Here is a 22890-nt window from a genome sequence, read left to right on the forward strand (position 1 = left end):
AGTACGTCGCGACTGCCGCTGTCCAATCAGAATGCTTCATTTCCCCACGTAAACATGACGCTCATGAATTCAGAATTAAAAACACCATGTAACGTCACGTGTGTGATAACATAACGTGCAAAGAGTCTGACTTTGTGAAAGTTTTTACTCAGAATAGCGTGAGACTGGCACTAGGTTTCTGCAGCCTTGTGAGTGTGTGCGTGTGTGTGTGTGCGTGTGTGTGTGTGTGTGTGTGTGTGTCTGCTTCCATTGTAATGATAGCCTTCAGCCTCTCACCAGGCTGCAAGGCTGCTGCTCTCACCCTCAGGGTCTCTACCAGCCCCCGGAGCCCGGGGAATAGGGCCTGCAGCTGGGCCACAGGGAGCGAACCCAGCCTGTCAGCTCTCCACCTAATGCCAGTCTGCACAAACTCACTGTCTGCATGGACATCGCTGATGTGCACATGCATGAACCCCATCACAAGAACTGATAGTGACACAAGTTAAAGTGTTCAAAAGATTAAAGGAAGGAGAGTCCGCCTCTGGAGACTGACCGAGGTGAATTCTGCAGGATGGTGTCGCCATCTAGTGGTCCTATCAGGTCAAACACGTTCTCACAGCAGTGAGCAGGGGAGTCAGAAACGTTTTAGTTCAGGGGCAAGTTGAAGGTGAAGTCTCCAAGCAAGACTGGAAATTGAAAAGCTGCATGTTGACAAGTCATAAAGCTAGAGAAGGAACCAACTGGAAATCAAATGTCTCCCATCATGGATTTGAACTAAAGCTGAGTTTTGTTTTATGAAACTTTTAAAGCTGTCTCAGCTTCATTTTAAAGGTTGAAGATGTTTTGCAGTTCCAGTGAAATTTGGTGGAAAAAAAAAAAATCACAAAAATGGCTCTTTGGATCCTAAAGACTGCAGACATCTGGTCGAGGTAGACTGACTCCAGCGATCAGCTGTGTGACTGCAGCTGTGTTGGCACATGGATGAATGTAAACAGTGAGAAATAAATGCTGAAATTCTCAAGCAGAAAATGAGTGAAAAAATCAATTAGAAGTCATTCATGTCAAATAACAAAAAATTAAATAAATAAATAAATAAATGATGAAGCTCCCAGGATTCAGATGAACATTTTACTTCCATTTCTGCTGCTTATACATTTTTCAAAACACACAAAGAAAGCACAGGTTAACACATTTGTTTCGTTCACTAATGAAAGAAAAGTGAAATGTGATTATCTCAGGGACATCCAAGGGACCGTTTGTCAGCCTCTGTGGAGTTCAACACAAATGGAAACCAAAGGGTTTGAAATCTCATTTTTTGTGGCAAATCAGAAACAATAAACTCTCCTCGAGTAAAGTCTTAACAGTGTTTAAATCACATTTCCATGAAACTGGATGATGCAGAACTTCCTGAATAAGACCTCCCAGAGAGTCATTCATGACTTCTTCTCTGTGTTTTCCCGTCATACAGCAACGATGACGATCACTGAAACTTCTCCCCACACATTTCAATATCGCTTCTCACCTGTGTGAGTTCTCATGTGGTTCAAGAAATTTCCCTCTTTCTTGAAACTTCTACCACAGATTTTACAGTTTAAGTTCTCATCAGTGCCACTTCTTGTGTTTTGACATATTTTATGCTTTTTACAGACAATTTCACCAGAAGTTTCCTCGCATAGACACCTTTCACCTTCAACCTGCTTCTCTGACACAGGAACGCTGCTGATTTTTTTCAGTTCTGTATTTCTAGCTGATTCTGAGTCGAGACGTTTTTTCATGTTATGGCCTTCAGAGTCCTGAGAGATGAGCTGCTCAGTGTCCGGTTCTTCTTCTGGCTCACCTGGAGAGCTTTGATCCTCAAGGAATCGCTTCCAAAGTTCGGTTTAACCGAACCGAGATCATTCTGCTCCACAATCAGAGGAGGTTCTGGTTCTTCCTGCTCTAGACAGTCGTTTGCTTCCTGTTTAAAGAGCTGCTCCTCTCTACAGTCAAGGTGCTGTGGGAGCTCTGGAGGGACACAAAAGTACAAGATAAAAGGTTAGTTACATTACTCTATGTAACTTACTATACTACATAATAATCTTGGAAGAGACACTTTTTGTTCAAATGGAAATAAAAGTTGAGAAATAACGTTTTCCAAAATGGTGCTTCTTGTATAACATTACATTTTGGAAGAAGAATATGTCATTTTTTTGTCCAAAAGAAACTTCTATTAAATGGTAGTAACTTTAAGAAAAGATTAGTTTGAATAATTTGGGGCTTAAGTCTGCTTGTATATGTGTGTGTTCAGACGTTCCCATACCTATTCTGTGTAACTTGATCTGAGGCCTCCTGATGATTTCCAGCAGTCTGCTGTGACGATCCCTCTCCTCCTCGTACTGGACCACAGTTTGTTCAAACACAGAGAAGATTTCCACAGCTGCAGCAGTCAGTCGCTGGATGGTCAAGTCTCTCACAGAGTCCTGGGAAGTGTCAGTTCCACCATCAGTAACAGTCGCTCCAACAAGATCCTCCTCCTCTTTAATGTGCGGCGCTTCATGTTCTTCCAGCTCTCGACTGGAGCTGGTCTGGTCAATGTGTTGCTGTGGGCTCTCTGGTGGGAAACAAGACAAAACTCGCCGATTTGATGGATGTGAGTCTTACAGTGATGGAGGGATGAGAGAGGAAAGGCTACATTTAAAATAGAGGAATTTAGAAACGAGAAGGGGGTGAGAACACATTTCCTTTTAAATAGAAATACAAAGTGCCACAAGAAAGAAGTAAAAGAGCATTTCTGTCCTAAGGTGAATTACCCAGCTGGCATTTTAGTGTTGAGTGTTGAATCAATGACTGTTGAATTTTGTTTTGATTTTGCAAATATGATCAACATTTGTTCCCACCGCCGTCAAACTCCTAAACAATGTTGCTTAGGCCAAAGATTGTGCATTTTTCTTTGTTTTTAATTTTTTATAGCGCATGTTTGTATCATGGGTGACCTTTGTGGCATGTGCAATACTGTTTCTATGTGTTTTATGTGCAATATGGTTTTACGGAGATGGTTTTGACAGTACAGCTTTGAGTCTAAGACAAATTTCCACAAGTGGGACAATAAAGTATATATTGATTGATTGATTGATTGATTGATTGATTGATTGATTGATTGATTGAAATCACAATGTTATTTCAATGTCATGTCTTCAACCCTGAATCAATGCTGGGTTTAGTTAAACTGAGCAGTATAGCAGCAAAAGTGCAGAAAAAATGTAAATGAAACTGACCCCTGATGTAGATACACAATCTAACCACTGGGCTTTCAGCCTGAAGTTCAGTCATATTCACTCAGTCATTTCAGCATTTCATTACAGACGGGTGAAACACAGGATCCACCTTACCTGTTGAGCTATGACTTTGCTGTAAATTACATTGGTAAATGGGAGGGTGAGCACTCCTTTGCAGAAAACTACGTTTCCTTAAATACAGTTCAACACACCGGAAACAAAGTGGTGGTTTTCAAAATGTTTGTTTTGTGTTTCACTCAAGTTCAAAATTTCATCAAATTACGTAGTAAAAGTATCCGTTTGGGTGGCTCTTTTATTAGACATTCTATCTTGACGAGACAATGAAAATAGACTCAAAAAAAAGAAAAAAAGAAATCAGTTTTGTGCAATACCCCTGTCTGAAAGCCTATGTGATGAACACTGCTCTTTACGGAGCTCCCTTGAACGCCTCATCACGCAGAGAGCGCATGAACAGCAGAGCAGCACGCAGCCCTTAATTGATTCGGCTCCGCTCCACTCTGGTGCAGACAGGGAGAGACTGGACAGTTTTCCGTGTTCCGTGTGTGTTATTTGAAGTTCAAGTAAGTTCCTAACTTTGATAATTGTGTAGTATTACCCCTTTTGGGTTTATTTGGAAGAGTAGAAGTTAGCTATGATCGTGTTTATGACCCACGTGCAGCCCACTTAATGTATCTTCTGTCACGTGACTTTTGCACTATGTTAACCATGTTTACCTGATATCAATGGCCTAAATCCCCTGTATATGAATGTCCTATGTGTTTTCACCATGTGTCCCCCTGCTTACTAGTAATTATTTGCATTTACTGTATGTTTCCTGTTTAATTTGATATTATTGTATACCAGACATATTATACTGATTGCTAATGTTACTGAATCATCCCCATGTAGTGTTGTAGTACTCGAGATTGGTCTCGGTCTCGAGACCGGTCTCGAGACCACTTTTTGAAGATTTTGGTCTCGTCTCGCACTCGACCACATTTTTACTCGGTCTCGTCTCGGTCTCGGGCACAGAGGACTCGGGATTTTACAGTGAGACCAGCCAAGACCACAGCTGCAAAAGCGCTGAACTGCCTGTCAACTGCCTCGCCTGTTCAGTGATTGTACTCCATGGATGGACGCGCGCAAGCTCCAGTCCTCTGGCCCGCGATTCATGTGCCCCCCCCAAAAAAAATGGCCTGATGCCAAATCTAGTTGCCGACCCCTGCACTACAGGATGATCGGGCTGAATTTTGCTGCAATCTTCTCCTCCCAACTGAAGCCGACAAGGTCTGATTGTCGGGAGTATGCAAATGAGTTCGGGTTCGAGCTTCATGTGGTGTGTAGCGTGTTTAGAGAGATTTTTTCCGATCGGAGGCATCGGAAGGGGAGATCGTAGATGAACATGTTTAATTAAAGTACGCCCCGCCCGCCCATGGGACACACTATGTATCGTTAGAAAGCTTTAGAAAGCTTAAATTCTCACGAATCCATCGGTATAAACCACTTTCAGATGTGATTACCACAGCGGGTAATATAAACACATTTGTCCAACAAATAGCAAATAAAATAAACAACGCAACTCACCTTTGAAGGCTCATAACTGATCACAGATGAAAATAATCCAGCAAAAACTGCCACAGTCCAAACGTATGCACCCAGACAAAGTTAGAAAGTATAGCATTTTGTCCAAAACATGTCTTGAAATAAGCAAATAATCCAGAATTAGACGCGCCACCACGCGCGCACGCGGCGCGTCTCTCCGCTTGCGCGTCCTATAATAATCCACACTTTTATCAGAAATAAAATTTCACTTGTGCTGAGGATATCCAATATGGCGACTGAACATTTCAACCAATCAAGTGACTCATCCCTGCCTCCGATGGCTAACCAGCCAACCGTTGCCCAGACTAATGGACTTCATCATCGGTCGTCATCGCTCGTCATCGATGAATTCTGAGCCAATCACGTCGGAGGAAACGTTTGACTGACAGGGCTGGTAGCCAATGAGCTTGCTGAATGGCTGGATGGCCCGACAGCGCTGTTTTGGGGCTGCTGAGGGCTGAAAACTGCGGCCTCTGTTCCTCTCAATCTGAGTGCCTTATCCCACACTGAAGCCTATCTGATGTGATTTTTTGAGTACTTTATGAGTTTTTGGAGTGAAAATAATGTAAAAACGGGCTAAACACCAACATATACCGCCGGGGCATAGCAGTATAAATACATGTGTGAAACACTCATTTCTTGTATTACTGCTCTGACATTTTGACCTGAACTATGTAAGACCCCAGGCTTTAGCAAAATTGTGTTTTCAAGCTATTATTTCCAGGTGTTTAATGAGGGAAAAAATTCAGACGAGAATGAAATTCATCCTAATTCAGTGTGCTGCAACATAAATAAATCTGTGCCAGTAGCACCTAGAGTAATTCTGACTGCACTGGGTGAAAATACAGGTTGTCAGCTTTCAAATGAGACCCCAACCATGCATGTACTCCAAACAGTACAAGAACAGCATTCAGTTTACTTTCTGTACATCTTCAGTAGAAATTTCGGGCGGAAATTGCATGTAAGGTTTTAATTTTTCTGGGGGGCGGGGGTCCGCCGTAGCCGAGGGGCGCCCCGACGCTCCGTGTGAGCGCCGCTCTGACGGCCCGAGTGGGCAGCGCACTGCTCGCCATCCGTCAGCATCGTTAGGAATTGCTCGTCGCCCCCCACCCCACCCCCCCCGCTCAACAACTCTCCTTCGGGGCGCTTGTGTCGGGCTCGCCTAGGGTGCCTGAGAAGCCTGGGGCGGCCCTGGTGAGGAGCGATTTTCTGACAGAATCTTGTAGTGTGTGTTCTGCTCCAGAGCAACACCACACACTAAAAAATCAGAAGAGGAAGATCTGCTGCGACCTGTCTTCTGTTGTCTTCTAGTATGTGTTCTCTGTATGGGGTAACAGAGACAGGTTTCCCCAGCTGCTAATTTAACATAAATAACATGACAATGCTATGTTGAAGAGACATGTTGAATTGTTCTTTAGTTGCAGACAAGTTTATTACAAGCAATCTTACACTTACCTGAAAACTAATGAAAAGCACTGAATAAAACGGCTAAGTAAAATTTAGTATTATCTCGGTCTCGGTGTCGATCTGTCTGGTCTCGGTCTTGACTCGGTCTCGACCCCCCCAAAGTCTTGGTCTTGTCTTGGTCTCGACGCACTGTGGTCTCGGCCATGTCTTGGTCTCGGTTTAGGTGGTCTCGACTACAACACTATCCCCATGACACCTTTTCTGTTTTTTATTTTTTTATTCCAGACCACACACACACACACACACACACACACACACACACACACACACACACACACACACACACACACACACACGTTCATTTAAATATACACACCAATGACCTGTTCCAGTTCCCTGCTGCATGTCAATAAAGTTGATTGAAGATTCTCTGACCAGAGTCTGTCCGTAGTGCTGCCACCCAATGAAGATCCACCCGCCTTCTTTACAACCCCCCCTATACCTCAGAGCTGCTGTGCTTCATAAGACAGCAGGACAGTCCCGCTGGAGGACATGGAGCGATGTGACGGTGCAGCACCTCCTGTCAACATCTCTGGGCCCAGAGGAGGAGGACTCCTGGTCCAAGAGTGACTCACGTCCTCCTGCAGAAACCTTCCACGAAGCACACGTTCAGAACACACGATAAGGCTACATGGAGTATGATGTCCAGCTGGGTGTAAAGCTAACTAGCTTAGCCGCGTGCTAATGCTAACCAGCCAGCGCGCTGCGTGGAAAGAAATTGAAAAGTCACAGAGAAGCTGCCGTAATGACAAATGAATCCAGAAATATAAGAATTGCTCGGTCAGTAAATTTGTATGCCAATAAATGGAAGAAAAGCATAGACATATAAGCCTATAATTTTTACTTCCGCCTTCATTTTGTGTTTCTATGCAAATGAGCTTTTGTGAGATGAAGCGGGGCTTTTCTTTCCCAAGGAAATACAAGTTCCAATCACGCTGGGGGTGAAGAATATAAACATCTGGTGCGTCGATCTGTGAACAAACAAACACAAACAGACACGTGTTAGAGGCGGGGCGCGAACCCGCGACTACTGGAGATTATCGCTCATAAATCAGTTGACTCACCCAGCGATCCATGTCCAGCTGATCATGGAGAATTAAGACTTTTAAGTTTGATGTCCTGCGGAGGAGCTGATTTGATGTTTCTGACTGCATGATTCTTGCCAACACTAGGCGGCACTGTTTATCCCATTAACACAATCAATTGTCTACCTCTGCACCTCACAAAACACATCACGTCTGTCGTGCTGCTTTGGCTGCACTGACTGCTCCACACCACACGGAGCGCTGTGATCTGATAATTCAACACAGGTGCCACGTTGAGTTCCAAGGGTTTCATTCCCCCCCCCCCCAGATTTCTTTATTTACAACAAACACACAAAAACTCGTGCACTCACTTTTACACATCTTGTATAATACACAACATACCTCAGTTACATGATCATTTAGGCCCATTTCCACTGTTCCAAACACTGGAACAGTGGGCTCTTATCTGAACAAATACATGTTCTCAAACAGTGTTCTGGCTTTTAAACCTTTTGTGGATTTGTGAAAATGGAAACAGTGCAATCAAATGCCAACAGCAAGGAGACAAGTCCGCCATTCCACAGAATCAACACTAAATGTCCTCAAATACACTCAGCACGCTGACATCCCAAATATACACGTATATTGGCGTTGATTTTCCATGGTTAAAGTGGTCTGGCACCTTCAAATAAATATATTTCAGTAGTAACTTCACCAGTCCCTCTTGTAAGATCGTTATTTTAAGTTTTGCACTGACATGTCTCCATTGTAGTGTAAAAACAGTCCCTGAAAAATCCTTCCACAGTGGAGATTTAGAGAAACTTCATCTTTTGTTTACCAAAGGGTGACCAAGCGTACTCTTACCCGGACATGTCCACCTTTTACGTCCTATCCGGGGCGTCCAGGTGGGTTTTATAAATATAATTCCCACATACCGAGAGGAAAAATAGAATGTAGAAGAAAAGCAGGATGAAGACAATTAAAGTTGAAAAGTACATATCCTTGTTGCTTTTTCAGTTGGTATTTTTGTGACACTCTTCTATTATTTATCTTCTTAGTTATTAAGAGATATATTGTTAAAGCTGGATTTTCTAACAGAAGAGTTCATATTTAGAATGTTATTTAATATTTATGAACTTATTTGAGAAGAGTCTAAGAGAGCTATTATTTTGTTACAAGTTTTTACAGATTTCATTTTATTTTGTTACAGAAGTTCATTTTGCAAGTTAATTTTGCCAGCAGGTTAATTTTGTTGCAGAATTTAATTTTGCAAGTAAATTTGTTTTCAGTTTGTTGATCAGTTTCGGATCATTTCCCTCCTGTGTGTGGAAGCTAAGATTTTCTTTAGCCTAGTCGCCAACCGACTGGGCTCGTATTTAGCGAAAAACAGATTTATTGACACATCAGTCCAGAAAGGTGGAGTTCCCGGAATAGCGGGCTGCGTGGAACATACAGGTGTGGTGACACAGCTCATAAGGGAGGCCAGGGAAAACAAGGGCAATCTGGCAGTGCTGTGGCTGGATCTGGCGAACGCATATGGATCGATGCCCCACAAGTTGGTTGAGCTCACTCTGGAAAAACATCATGTTCCGTGTCGTGTGCGAGATCTTGTCTCTGATTATTACAGCAACTTCAGAATAAGAGTCTCAGCAGGAGTGATTACATCTAGCTGGCACAAAGTGGAACTTGGCATCATAACCGGATGCACTATCTCAGTCATTTTGTTCTCCCTGGCCATGAATATGCTGGTGAAATCTGCTGAACCCGAGTGTAGGGGTCCCAAGTCTAAGGCAGCTCAACGCCAACCTCCCATCCGAGCGTATATGGACGATCTTAATGTGACCATAGAGTCAGTCCCAGGATGTAGGTAGATATTACAAGGTCTCCAGAACCTCGTGGAGTGGGCGCGCATGTGCTTTAAACCTTCTAAGTCAAGGTCAATGGTGCTCAGAAGAGGGAGAGTGGACGACAGGTTCCGCTTTAACATCGCTGGAATAACAGTCCCGTCCATCACTGAGAAGCCAGTAAAGAGCTTAGGCAAGATGTTTGACAGCACAGTCGAGCAATCAGGGCTGCCGGGGAAATTTAAAGCGATACTTCAACATTTTGGCAAATTGGCCCATCTAGGGCAATTCGGTAGTCATTTAGAACAGCCTACTTACTTTTTTTGTGAGGGCGAGCTGTTGTTTATTCAGCGGTGGGTCTGAGGAGAGCTTCACGGCGGACATAATGGAAGTGGACGGTACAGTTGCTTCCCTCGTCAAACTCATCAAATACACAATCCAACAACCCCAAAACATACTTTGGCGGACACGTTATAATCCGCACATTCACTACGCTGTGAAATATTAATGCAAAATTACGAGATTGAGCGTTTTTTGCGAAGATTGCTAAGACTAAACATGGCGTCTGGGCGTAGTGATTTCAAAAGAAAAAGTAGTTCACAGTATTTGCTTCAATGTCGTAACGCTACAATATTATTTGTTGGTGTTTCACAGCGTAGTGAATGTGCGGATTATAACGTGTCCACCAAAGTGTTTTGGGGTTGTTGGATTGTGTATTTGATGAGTTTGACGAGGGAAGCAACTGTACCGTCCACTTCCATTATGTCCGCCGTGAAGCTCTCCTCAGACGCACCGCTGAATGAACAACAGCTCGCCCTCACAAAAAAAGTAAGTAGGCTGTTCTAAATGACTACCAAATTGCCCTAGACGGGCCAATTTGCCAAAATGTTGAAGTATCGCTTTAAGGCCTGGCTGTACCAACATGGGATTCTCCCTAGAATTCTCTGGCCTCTCCTGGTCTATGAAGTGCCTCTGTCAACAGTGGAGACCTTGGTGCGGAAGGTGAGCAGCCATCTCAGAAGATGGCTGGGACTCCCCAGGAGCCTCAGCAGCGTTGCACTCTATGGCAACAGCAACAAACTACAGCTGCCACTTGAAATTTCTGGAGGAGGAATACAAGGTTACTAAGACCAGAGCTGTGCTGCAGTATAGAGACTCTACGGACCCAAAGGTTTCGAATGCTGGTGTGGAGGTGAACACTGGGAGAAAGTGGAGCGCAGAGAAGTCAGTCCAACAAGCAGAGTCCAGAATGCATTTCACCAGGCTTGTGGGAGCAGTGACAAGAGGAAGGGCCGGCTTGGGCTCTCTCCCGACAAGGAACGTGGCTCCAAAAGGGAATCAGGAGCAGCAGCAAGTTCAGCAGGAAGTAAGAGCAGGGCTGGAGGAGGAGAGGTCCTGTCGAGCAGTGGGGATGAGCAAGCAAGGCGCTTGGTTAAGATGGGAGAGTGCAAACCAGAGGCGTGTGACCTGGGCGGACCTGTGGAGAGCAGAGCCCCACAGGATCAAGTTCCTTATCCAGGCCATGTACGATGTGCTCCCAAGCCCCGCCAATCTACACACTTGGGGCTTGGCAGAAAGTCCATCATGCGCAATGTGCTCCAAGCGCGGAGCACTAGAGCACATCCTGAGCAGTTGTGTGAAAGCACTGGAGGAGGGCCACTACAGGTGGAGACATGATCAGGTCCTCAAAAGCATTGCAGAGGCCATTGGGGGTGGAGTAGAGAGAGCTCGCCACTCCCAGCCTGTCAAGAAGATCATGACCTTTGTAAAAGCTGGAGAAAAGAAGGCGCTCAAGACGAGAACTTCAACAGGTGTTCTGACCACTGCAAATGACTGGCAGATGTTGGTGGACCTGCAGAAACAACTGAAGTTCCCAAGTCACATTGTGAGCACCAGCCTGAGGCCAGACATCGTCCTCTTCTCCGAGGCCACAAAGCAGGTCATTATGCTGGAGCTGACTGTCCCTTGGGAAGATCGTCTGGACGAGGCCTTTGAAAGAAAGCTCGCCAAATACGAGGGTCTGGTAAGCAGCTGCCAGCAGGCAGGATGGAGAGCAAGATGCCTCCCTATTGAAGTGGGATGCAGGGGCTTTACTGCCCGATCTTTGTCCAAAGCCGTCAGCATCTTGGGCATTGTCGGAAGGTGAAAAGACGTTGCCCTCCGCAAAACCACAGAGGCAGCAGAAAAAGCCTCAAGATGGCTGTGGTTAAGAAGAGGGGAACCATGGGGGGCAGAGTAGTCAGGTAGCCATCTGGTCACAAGCTGGGGCCTGATCACCCCCAGCTGGGTCACCTGGAGGAGAGCGTATGATGTTGAAAGACCCGAAATGCTCGATGAATCCAGGAACATCACTGAAGATGTGACCAGAAGCATCATAAGATGTATGAACTCACCGTACCCAAAAAGATGACCTATAATGTATCAGAGCATTAAGATCACTATCAAAACTGTGCTTTGTTTTAATTTTAAACCCCAAAGACAAAAACAAGGGTCATTTTTTTTTGTTGTTGTTAAATTATTGTGAGAAATATCAGCAAAAATGATCATTTTAATGACATGTTAGGATACATTAGTGGTAATTAGGGATGGGTACCTTTCACATCTGAATCGATACGATATCGATACTCGGTACCTGCGAATCGATACCGGTATTTTTCGGTACCTGTTTTCGATACTTTTTTTTTTTTTTTTTTTTTTTTGGGGGGGGGGATATGCATTTGGTAATTAAAGTTATTTTGTATATTTAAAAAAATAGTCAAAACTTTGGAATTTTCAACATTTATGCTTCAATAACATCAACTGAAATAACTCCAACATAGAACTTGAGAAAAATGTGTGTGGGGATAAAGTAAAAAATTAAATAAATAATAATAAATAACATAATAAAAATAGACTCAAAATAAATAGCTGTATGAAATGTTTCACATTTGCACCTGCTGCCTGTACAGTAACAAACAACTTTCAGAATAAATAACTATAAAATGTTTCACATTAGCAGCACCAGGCACCTCTACAGTAAACAAACACTCAAAGGTATACTGGAGGATCAGAATTGTATGGTTCCAACTCGTGATTGGGCAGTCATAATGCCAATCAAAAGCCACGTGGGACCGCTTTTGCGTGATGACCTATCATGTCGAGTCGCCACCTGAATGCCCGCTCTTGTTTCGAGCCGCGCATGCGCAGAGCATTGTTTAGGAAGTGACATGCAGCGGGAGCGACCGAAGCAGAAGCCGCAGAAGCGGCTTGTTCCTCCCGCGAACAACTCCGAACAGGAGCGGGGTGGCCATCGGGAGGTTTCCCGAACGGCCGGTGTGTTCCAGGCCAGTGGGGTCTATTCCGGCCGGCAGCCACAAGCGGCCGCGCCCCCCCGCCCGCCCGCTCTCACAGCCCATGTGCGTGTCCGCTCTCCCGGTATATTATATATTTGATCCCGGTCTGCGAGTCAAAATACTCCGAAGATTATGGACCCACGTAACCGCGTCACCGTGTCCTCCGCTCTTGCCGATGCACAATGTCAAGGTGCGTTCAGGGTCAAAAAAAAAAAAAGGTGCGTTCAGGTACCGACGGATTTCCCGTGAATCGATACTCGGTACTTCAGCGGGAATTCGGTCGGTACCAAAAAATTACCGAAATTCGGTACCCATCCCTAGTGGTAATATTTAACCAGTGCGTTATGACTGGCACGCTCCAGATCGTGAAGTTATGGAAGAAATCCAAACAGTGCATTTCAGTATAATTACAGACTTCATCTCTGTTATCTGACCCAGAGATCACATTCTCCTCCTGTGTGTTTTCTTCCTGCTTATCTGTGCAGTGTGATGGGCAGAGCACAACACGGCCTCTGCCAGCTGGGCAGGTTCGAGGCTTCGCAGGACCACCAGTGCTAAAAATGCAGTACAGTGAAGCAGCCCGGGTAAAAACATCCACCCAATAAACAAGACGATGTTGAAAGAATGAGCCTCTGAGTGTCAGCCTGCCAGTAAGACACAAGAGGAAATTTACTCAGCCACAACAATCTCAAAGCAAGGTCAGGCTACCCAGACATGTCCACTCTTTACGTCCTAAAAAGGTCCCACAAAACAGAGACTAACAGGCTCAGAGACAGTTATTTCCCCAGAGCCATCACCACTTTAAAGGACCTATATCATGCGAAATCCCCTTTTTTGAGGTTTTTACCATACCCCAAAGTTGAATTCCCTTTAAAACCACCCCCAAAAGGTTATTTGCCTTCATCCACGCATGTCTGAGTAATCTCTTTCAGTCTGCTGCTCTTTACAGCAGCCCCTCCCTTTGGGTAGAAAACAGCTCGTTTGAAACTCTTCAAACCTAAGTACGTCACAAAGTTGAACTCCTCCCCACCACCCTTCTCCCACCCCCGCACAGACAACACCCGCTCTCCTGTGACCAGCACGCAGCTGATTTGCATTTTCCGCTGAGGAGACACCCGTCCCCCCCCCCCCCCACAGGCCCTCGGCAATCAGCGTTGCTGCTTTTTGTATCTCCGATTACGGATATAAACTTTAACCATCGTCTGAAAGCAACAATCAAGCAAGAGCAAGAGTCTGAAGGGTCTGCGCTTGGTGAGTTTCTAACAGGAAAAGATGTTTTCGCGTGTCTTTGTGTGTAGAGAAGCTAAAGCTAAAGAGCTAAAGCTAACCCTTAGAGACGCTAACGTAACTCCGATTGGTTGAAGTGCGCTGTCAGTCAAAGTCCACAGGGGGAGAGGCGGGATTTTCAGTGAAACTGAGCATTTTCTCTTCCAGGTTTCAGAATTACCTCTGAAAATCCTTTATTTAACACAAAATGACTTTTCCTTAGCGCCAAAAATAAACTATTACCATGTTAATGCCAATAATAGGGTTTGGACGAGCTAAAAAAGCATGATACAGGCCCTTTAGATCAGCACAAATAACTGTGAACCTCCCACAAATGCTCCTCAACCTGTGCAATACTAGGGTTTACTACTACCTCATAAAGCTGTGCTGATGTAACCCCCGGTTTAAATAAAGTTGTGAAAATTGAAGAAAAATGAAAGTTATCAATTTGAATAAATATTTTATTTAATTCATTGGTTTGAACCTTAAAAAACAATTCATTTGTCATTTTGCTATTTGAAGAATTGAAATAATTGATTTAATTTTTTGGGGGGTTAACTTCCTTCTGAAAAAAAAGAAGCTGAAACTCCGTGCAGCTTAATGAGCGAGGAGAGCCGCAGGATTCCTCAGCGAGAAAAGGAGAAAGGAGCATTAAAAGGAATTAAACCACACTTTGTGAAACGGGGATCGTTTCTGATGCTTCTGAAACACCGGTTTTGGTGAGTTTGTGATGTTTTCTTTTGTGTCTGTACTCCTCATGAGTGTGGAGGCATGCATGCGTGCAAATCAGAGATGCTGCAGCGCCATTTCCTTTCATTTTTCTTATTTGAATTCATGATGATGCAACTTAAAGAACAGCTCAATTTTAGCTTTGGTTTAAAAGACTTTATTTTGTCTACAGCCTGTCGTGCAGGCCAGGTTGTTTATCCTGTCCGGGAGAGCTTTGGAGCGTGGTGAAGCTGCAGATGATCTGTGCTGAACAGCAGCACCACGAGGAAGCGGCACACGTGGGTGACATCCGGCATGGCCGTTTCTTCCTATAGGCCAACTAGGCGAATGCCAAGGGCCCCCAAGCCACCAGGGGGCCCCAAAGCTGCATGTTCAACCTCTTCTGAGGATAATTAAAATGTCCTGTTTTTATCTGTAGCTAGCTCTTGTGTTTATTACACCTCTTATATGCTTAAAAATAAACGTTGGATATAATAAACTGTAATGATAAGCTGTGGCTGGTGCTTCTGTGGCGTTATTAGTCTGTTGGACCACTGCCACACAGCAAGTGACGTCACGTAGCGGCCGCCGACAGGTATGACGGGAATGATGGACAGCTGCCTGTCAGTAACAAAACAAACCATAATGGCATCAAAAAGAAATTATCGCGAAAAACGGAAGAAAAAGAAGACTGAGGAAGAAAAACGTTCAAAGGATAAAGGTAAGTCATTTGTTGGTGATGTGGGCTGGAGAGGTGGAGGTGAAACCAAGTTTTTTGTTTTGTTTTGTTTTTTGCAAGTTTGTTTATTTGTCCCACTTGCCAGCTAGCTAGCGTCAGATAAATGTTAGCCTGCTGCCGGCTATTATCTGTTCGTCACAAACTCAGCTTTAATGTTTGTCTCATGGCCGGTCTTGCCATGGGAATGATTGGCTGACTCCAGACCCGTTCATTCAGATTATAAGGAGGGAGGACATGTTGTTGTAGTAGTCTGCTCTGTCATTGTTCAGTGGAAGTTGTCTCACATATTTTACACTTTATTTTATGATTAGTTAGAATTAATTTACTATGTTTAGTGTGTATTGTATAGGGCTCTAATTAGGGACCGAGCCCGGAGGGCAAGATCTCTACATTGTTCTTTCTTAAAACTGCTACTGTTCTGTTTAGTTTTTAATTTAAAGAACTGTTTTAAAGGTTTGTTTTTAATCTATTAATCAATCAACATTTATTTAATAGAGCCCTTTACAACACATACAGTGACCAAAGTGTGTTCCAATAAAATTAAAGCATATGAATAAAAATAACTACATCATTTAAAGCCAATAAAGCAAATAAAACAAGATTAAACCAATAAAAACAAATACAAGAAATTTATTTAAGTAAAGTTGCTGGCTTTTTGTTATAAGTGATTCCTGGTGTGTTATTTCCTTTTCCCCACTCAATTCGAACCTAAAACTGGTCCAGTGATCGTGGTTACTCGGGAATTAGTGACACGAGTGCTACACAATACTTAGACCACTTTCCTATTAATAGAAAATCTTTTTATTGTTATTTTGCACAAATGTCGCTGCTAACCCTATTATTTTTTTATAACATTTTTTTATTTTATATTTTATCTTTTAAATTATTCTTATATGTTTATCCATGGAGAGCCACATCTAATTTCGTTGTTTCACAATGTTCCGTTCGTTGTATACAATGACAATAAAGAACATTCTATTCTATTCTATTCTATTCTATTCTATTCTATTCTATTCTATTCTATTCTCATCCAGACGATGAGACCTCCATCCAAAGCCTCCACAAGTAAAGCCTCTGAAGCTCACACCAAGCCGAAGACGGAGAAGGACCGGCTGAAGGAGCTATTTCCTGCCCTGTGCAGGGCCAACGATCCAGAGCCGAAGAAGCTGCTGGATGAAGATGAAGTGAAAGTGGCAGCTGACTCCATGAAGGAGCTGGAAACGTTTCTGCCCTGTGCCGTCGCATGGCGTTCTTTCGATTGTTTGGGTCTAACTGTTGGCCCACTTGGGGCCCCTCCTGGCTAGGGGGCCCCAAGCAATTGTCTGCCTTGCCTCATGGCAAGCTATGGCTCTGCCAAGCCGGTACCAGAGATAGAGGTGGAGGGGACCCTTAACAGCAAACCCTTGGGATATGTTTCCACCAACGCCAGGGACCCCGACCACGTCACGCCCAACGTCTTTTTGATGGGGCGGCCCGACGGATCGTTGCCTCAGGTGGTCTACCCAGAGACGGAGCTCATCCGCCGCCGCCGTTGGAAACACTTCCAGGTTCTGGCTGACCACTTTTGGTGAATATAGAGACTTTTGGTGTCTATATTCACCAAAAACTTCACAGGAGAAACATTTGCTCAGTTTGAGGGAAAATGAGAAAAACACAGAAGAAACCAACTCAGAACTGGATCAAACAGAACAGGCTGCAACTTTTATGCACCTCAGATCAACCAGGTGGGCAGAACAGAACTTCAAGAGACAAGGAAAGAAAAAAGAAGCATTACTGTCTTTTCAAACCGTGAGAGGAAAGCAGAGTACATAGAAAAAAAGCCTTGAATGTCACAGGGGGAACATGCAAACTCAACACAGAGAAGTTTGACTTCACTCCAGAATTTCCCAGTTGGGGATTAATAAAGTGACTCTCTACTCTTGAACTGGAGATATCTCTGAGTTTTCCCATCATACAACGATCACTGAAACTTTCCCCACACGTTTCAAGAATACGGCTTCTCACCTGTGTGAGTTCTCACGTGGTTCAACAAACGACTCGGGTAACTGAAAGTTTTACCACAGATTTCACAACATCGTGGCTGCTTGTGAACTTCAGAGTCCTGAGAGATGAGCTGCTCAGTGTCCGGTTCTTCTTGTGATTCACCTGGAGAGCTTTGATCCTCAACGGGCTGTACGTGACCTCTGAAGTACCTCTTCGACAGAGTCCGGGTGTCATGGCGGCGCTCACAGTAGCCGCGGCTAACTGCTCTCCCAGTCAGTACTTCAGAAACGGACTCATAGATAATCTGAAAACTATCTATGGCAGACAAGAACTCCGGATAGGACAGGAGGTCGTACAAAGTGTTACTGTTGATTTCATTGATTCACACAACATCCCGACGGACATAGCAAGAACTCCCGGGTCTCTGTAGATCACCGTGCCGACGGAGAGGCGACGTCGGCGGCGTCGAGAGAGATCGTGGAAGCGGGGCTGCAGAGCCGGAGTGTTAACACGGCTACGGAAGCAGCCATACAAACCACTGCTCCCGAGCATCTTTCTCTCGAATGCACGTTCCCTCGCCAACAAAATGGATGAACTGAGGTTGCAGTTCACAACATCGTCAAGGACATCTGCATTATTCTGATCACGGAATCCTGGCTCAACTCATCGGTACCGGACTCGGCTATCAAGCTGGACGGCTACATAGCCCATCGGCAGGACAGGATGAAGGACTCCGGTAAGAGCAGAGGAGGGGGCGCGTGCATGTTCATAAACAAAAACTGGTGTCCCGACGCGGTGACTGTGGATAGTCCCTGTGAAAGATGGCCGCTCAGTGGATGAGTTCATTGAGGAAGTTGACCGGGTTATTAAGGCCAGGGGCCAGTCCCCTGAAGACACAGTCGATTTCATTTTGTCCCTTTTAAGGGGACCTGCATTAGAGGAGGTCAGGCTTTGCACAGATGAGGAGCCAAAGGGGCCTTATGAGCTGTTTGAGTTACTTCGAGGCGCGTACACAGAGAAACGCAGCGTCACTCAACTGTTGCAGGCTTTTTATGGCCGACACCAAAGGGAGGATGAGAATTTTCAGGAGTACTCGCATGCTCTTTCCCAGATCTTGCGACTCGCCCTGAGACAACAACCCGATGCAGTAGCTGATTCAAGGTTCGCTGTCCGAGATCAGTTTATTGAGGGGTTACGGGACCTCTCCCTTAGGAGGGAGCTGCGCAGGATGGTGAGAGAAAGACCCAAATCCACATTGTTGGATGTGCGAGAAGAGGCCATCGCCTTGTCTCTTGAAACCAGTCCTTGTAACACCAAAACCGCAAAGAGCAGGAAGGTGCTGTGTGAAAGTGCTGGAGAAGAGCACCAGCATTCTGGTGCTGTGCGAGGAAAACAGGCCCCCACTCTTGAGGACGTTGTTAGGGTTGTCACCGAACAGAGCAAAGCCATTGGAGAGTTAACGGTGGCACTGAAAGAGAGCATGGCGCTCAAAGAAAAACCGGACCAATACAAAGGGGGAAGAGCCCGTTCGAGGCCACAGTTTACAGAGGATGGCAGACCCATATGTTTCAGATGCGGGGGGGTGGGACACATTGCAAAAGAATGCACACCACGCAGACTAGCTACCCCACCAGCAGTCTCCAGTGTTTCTCCACAGGGAAACGAGTCACCTCGGATGCTGTGAGCCAAGCAATCCGAGGAGAGGCTAAGGGCTCGGAGATGATCAGTCGGGAGCTTTTCCTCGAGCGAGCAGTGAGTGAGTGTAGAGGAGTCACTGTGCACATTAATGGGACTCCAGTTAGGTGTCTCTTGGATACGGGGAGTCAGGTCAGCACAATATCCGAGTCCTTTTTCAGAGACCACCTAATGGGGAAGGAGGGAGATGTGTTCCCCACCTCAAAATGGCTCAGGCTAACAGCAGCCAACTCCTTGCCCATTCCATATGTGGGATACATTGAGCTGGATGTAGAAGCTATGGGGCTGAACATACCAGAATGTGGTTTTCTGGTGGTCAAACACCCACCACGAGAAGGGTCTACTGCCGAGGGAGAAGCAGTTAAGCCCCCAAAGAGTTTTCAGGAGATCATGCCAGGTCTCATTGGCATGAACATTATCAAGAGATGCAAACAACTGGTCACAGCAGAGTTCGACACCACGCTCCAAGGGCAACTTGACTCTGACTGGAAAGAAGCATTCCAGAAGGTGCAGACCTGTGAGATGGTGGAAAAGACCTCCACCGCCAGAGTTTTGGGCAGAGAGTCAATTCATGTGCCAGCCTTTTCAGTGGCCAGAATTCTGGTGAAGGGCGCAAAGTCAGCACCAGATGATATGACACACCTGCTGTTAGAACCGGCCCAGGCTCACCTACCAAGTGGATTAGTTGTGGTCCCCACTCTAGTCGAAAGCGGTCAGGTGGTGTTTCCAGTACAGGTTGTGAACTTCTCTCAGGAGGATGTGTGGTTGCGCCCTCGGACGAGGCTGGGCATTCTATCTCGAGTTGAATGTGTTGATCAGGATCAGACAGAGGTGCGGTTCCATCGCATCTCAGCAGGTCAAGAAGAAGTGACTGTAGAGCAGAAACAGGGGCATGCAACAGGTGACGATTTCCAATCTGTGTTGGGCCAGCTCCATGTAGGAGGCACCGAAGAAGAGAGGGCTAAATTAACCATGCTCTTAGCCCAGTATGCAGATGTGTTTGCGTTCCAGGATGAGGACCTTGGTTACACTGACAGAGTCAAACATGAAATCCACCTAGTTGATGAGGTGCCTGTGGCACAGCCCTACCGTCGTATTCCTCCCACGCAGTTTGGTGAGGTGAAAGAGCACATCAGCAAGCTCTTGAAGAAAGGTGTGATTCATGAAAGCACTAGTGCTTATGCCTCCCCGATTGTTTTGGTCAGAAAAGCCGATGGTAGTCTTCGCCTTTGTGTAGACTACAGGAAACTGAACGCTAAGACACGGCGTGATGCTTTTCCCTTGCCTCGTATTGACTAGTGTTTCGATGCTCTGCATGGTGCCAGTTTTTTCTCAACCATTGATCTTGCCAGCGGGTACCATCAGGTTGCTGTGCATGAAGACGACAGGCATAAAACCGCCTTTACTACACCCTTTGGGTTGTATGAGTATTCTCGTCTGCCTTTTGGGGTGTGCAATGGGCCAGCCACCTTTCAAAGGCTGATGCAGGTGACAATGAATGACCTGATCATGCAGATCATGCTCGTCTATTTGGATGACATTCTGGTGTATGCACAAACATTTGAGGACCACCTGGCGAGGCTGGAGCTAGTCCTACAGCGTCTGAGGGAAACAGGACTCAAGGTTAAAGTGGAGAAGTGTCATTTCTTACAGAGTGAGGTGCGGTTCCTTGGACACCAGATTTCTGCAGAGGGCATAGGGACAGACCCTGAGAAAACAGCCGCTGTGCAGCAGTGGGAGGTTCCCAGCACAGTTAAAGATTTAAGATCATTCTTGGGGTTCTGCAGCTACTACAGAAGATTCATTGAGGGCTTTTCTCAGATAGCTGGACCACTTCATGATGTTGTCAACGCCCAACTCCAGAGCTCCAGTTCATCCGGCTCTAAACAGCGGATTGGAGATTTGTGGACCACTGAGTGTCAAGAAGCATTTGAGCTTCTCAAGGAGAAACTCACCAGTGCCCCGTTGCTGGGCTATGCGGACTTTTCCTTGCCCTTCACACTGGAAACTGATGCCAGCAGCTTAGGACTCGGCGCCGTTCTGTATCAACATCAGGGTGGAAGGAAAAGAGTCATAGCTTATGCTAGTAGGCGACTGCGTAATGCTGAGAAGAACGACAGGAATTACAGCAGTATGAAACTCGAACTGCTGGCCCTCAAGTGGGCAGTTTCAGAAAAGTTCAGAGGATACTTACTGGGCTCCAAGTTCACGGTCTTAACTAACAACAATCCCTTGTGTCACCTTAACACGGCAAAGTTGGGCGCAATTGAGCAGCGCTGGGTTGCGCAACTAGCGGTTTTTGAGTTTGACATCAAGTATCGCCCAGGCCGCTGTAACACTGCTGCAGATGCCCTCTCTAGGCAGCCGTTAGCAGGGGAGCCTCAGCCTTTTCCAGATGACCTGGATTTTGATGACTGCATAGCTATATGCAATGTGAGGAGGGGAACTGCTCTGGGACCCGAGGTGGGTACAGCAGGGAGTAGATGTTGCCAGGTGAGACAGATCCGTGCTTCGGGGACCAAGCAGAGTTTCAGAGGGGAGGAGGGGCAAGGCAATACCCCTGCTCTCCCTGGTTACACCGAGGAGGAGCTAAAGCAGTTCCAATGTGCAGATCCCACAGTCAGTGCATTCAGAGTATTTTGGGACAGAAAACAGAAGCCAACATTTCAGGAGAGGACTGGGCTGACTAAACCGGTGTTGTCTTTACTCAGGCAGTGGCATCGTGTCAAAGAGATCGAAGGTTTGCTCTATCGGGTGATAGATGATGTCTACCTGGATGAGTGCCATCAGCTGTTGCTCCCAAGCTGTTTGAAAGAAGCTGTCCTTTCAAGTGTGCATGATAACATGGGGCATCAAGGGATAGAGAGAACGCAAAGCCTACTCAAACAGAGATGCTTCTGGGTGGGCATGTATGATGATGTAGACCAGTGGGTCAAGAAGTGTCAGCGGTGCGTCCTCACTAAGATGCCTCAGCCCAAAATCCATGCTCCGATGAAGTCATTTCTAGCCACACGGCCGCTGGAAGTCATCGCAGTTGATTTCACTATCTTGGAACCAGCCTCTGATGGTCGTGAGAATGTTCTGGTCGTGACAGATGTCTTCACAAAGTTTACCCAAGCATTCCCCACTCGAGATCAAAAAGCTGACACTACTGCGAAGGTCCTTCTCCGGGAGTGGTTCATGAAATATGGCGTACCTGAGAGGTTACATGCAGATCAAGGAAGGAACTTTGAGAGCGAGGTCATTGCAGAGCTCTGTAAGCTGTATGGAGTTAAGAAAACCCGCACTACTCCGCATCACCCCCAGGGAAATGCCCAGTGTGAGAGGTTTAATCGAACTCTCCACGACCTTTTGCGCACTCTGCCCCCTGAGAAAAAACGCCGGTGGCCAGAACATTTGGCAGAGTTGGTATATGCCTACAACGTGACACCTCATGCTACTACTGGTTACTCACCACACTATTTGCTGTTTGGGGTCCACCCTCGTCTTCCCATAGATGCACTTTTGGGACAAAATGCAGGGACGGACAGGAAAAGTGACTGGTTGGAGATGCACCAGAGGCGACTCAATGAGGCCCACGCCAGAGCAAGAGAGTACACTGAACAGAAATCAGCAGCACGACTGGAGCAGGACAGACCCAAAATACATTGTCCCCCAGTGAGTGTGGGACAGTTAGTGTACCTCCGAAACAGGCCACATGGTAGGAATAAGATCCAGGATGCATGGGGACCTGTTATTCATAGGGTGGTGGAAATCCAGGGTACCACCCATGCAGTGGAGCCAGTGGAAGGAGGTCCTGTAAAGAGAGTCCACAGGGCTGACCTCAGACCATGTGAGTTTCCTGTGCCTGCTCCTCGTAAGGACAAAAACAAGGTTCCAGTGACATCGACTGCTCCTGTTGACCCTGTGCTGGGGTGCCAAGATCCGGAGTATGTGGTGTTGGAGGAGGCTCCGAGCCTGAACTTGGATTTAGGAACACAGGGAGACCAGACCACA

The sequence above is a fragment of the Salarias fasciatus genome, chromosome 8, assembly GCF_902148845.1.
Source record: "Salarias fasciatus chromosome 8, fSalaFa1.1, whole genome shotgun sequence".
Taxonomy (NCBI): Eukaryota; Metazoa; Chordata; class Actinopteri; order Blenniiformes; family Blenniidae; genus Salarias; species Salarias fasciatus.